This window comes from Tupaia chinensis, unplaced genomic scaffold, assembly GCF_000334495.1.
Source record: "Tupaia chinensis unplaced genomic scaffold, TupChi_1.0 Scaffold146304_1, whole genome shotgun sequence".
Classification (NCBI taxonomy): domain Eukaryota; kingdom Metazoa; phylum Chordata; class Mammalia; order Scandentia; family Tupaiidae; genus Tupaia; species Tupaia belangeri.
Window position 1 is genome coordinate 145951 of NW_006206160.1, and position 1503 is coordinate 147453.

Genomic DNA, 1503 nt, shown 5'->3' on the forward strand with positions numbered 1-1503 from the left:
ATTGAAATGAAATGTCACATTGAATTCTATCAATGTGTTTAATGAATATACCCTCAGAAAATTCTGGAAATATGTGGCATATAGGACAATGCTCATAATACAGAATACGGCTGCCGAGCACATAGTGTGAAGTTGTGACTTAAATACAGATGAATAAATTCTCCCAGTGGAAACTAAGGTATAAAAATAATTACAATTCTGTGGAGCAGGCAGGTGGAGTGGTGGGGAAGGGTGTTGGACTCCCACATGGCAGACCGTGGTTCGAGTCCTGGACCTGGTGGCTTGCTTTCTCACTTTCCATCACTCTCTCGCTCTCTTGTTCTGTCCCTCTCTGATAAAATAAAAATAAATAAATAAAGTAAAATAAAGTAATTATAAAAAATTTTTAAAAAATCATTACAATTCTGTACTTATTTTGTTCCAATTGCTTTTTTACAACCATGTATTTCTTTTTTTTGGACCAGTGGATGGTGTAATGGTTACATTGCTGGACACACATCCAGTCAATTGCAGCTTGAATCTCAGTCCCAGTGGCTTAAACTCACTCCAAGAACGTGCATGTGTGCCCCAAATCCCTAGATGAGAATGGAGGAGATGGGATTGCAACATGGCTATTCCTGCTTGGGGCTGATTTCTCACTTCCTTTCTGTCTCTTTCTGGTAAGCACATGCAAAATACAGCAAAAAAATCTCTATGAATTTTTTAATGAGAAAGAAAGACAGTCACCCTTCAAAGAGTTATCATGTGGCAGTCTTCCACCCACTCTGCAGCCATTTAGGTGAACCCTGGATGCAAATCCTGAGACTTCCAATCTGGCCATAGACCTGTGCCACTGAGACAGGGTCTAATATTAATCTAATGAATTTAAATAAACTTCCCTTTCCTTATCTATACTTAGAAAATTGTAGTGTTTTTAATTGGAATTATTCCAGTTTTTAAAAAATCAAATCATGTGATTATATTTGCTAAACAACATAGCTTTATATGTACTGTACATTTTTATTTAAATACTAATTCATATGTTTTACTAACACAAATATTTGAGACAAAGCTGGAAACAATATATCAAAAATGTTGGGATACTACAAATATTTTGCTTAGAGACATATTAAAATATTTCAAATACATGAGCTTACTATCAGAGCAAAGAATGGGTGATAGTAGTGCCTCCTAGAGGAGGCAGAGACTACAGGGGTGCAGAGAGCTACAACTGTAGCAACCAGAACTGAAACCCTAGCTGGGATGCAATACCTGAGCCACTCAGTCCCTGGAGCCAGCAGGGCCTCTGCAGTCTGGGCTTATCCTCCCCTCCCCCACTTCCCAGGCACAGTCAGGCCAGTGGTCTCACCAACCACTCAGAGAAGACAATAGTTCACAAGAAAAGACCACCTGGTGAAGTATTATACTGGCTGACCTAGACATGCTGAGCCTCTGAGGGAAGCCATAGTGCCTGGGCCCTGCATGTTCCTCCTGCTTTCCAGGAGTTTGAGGCTCTCTGTAGGG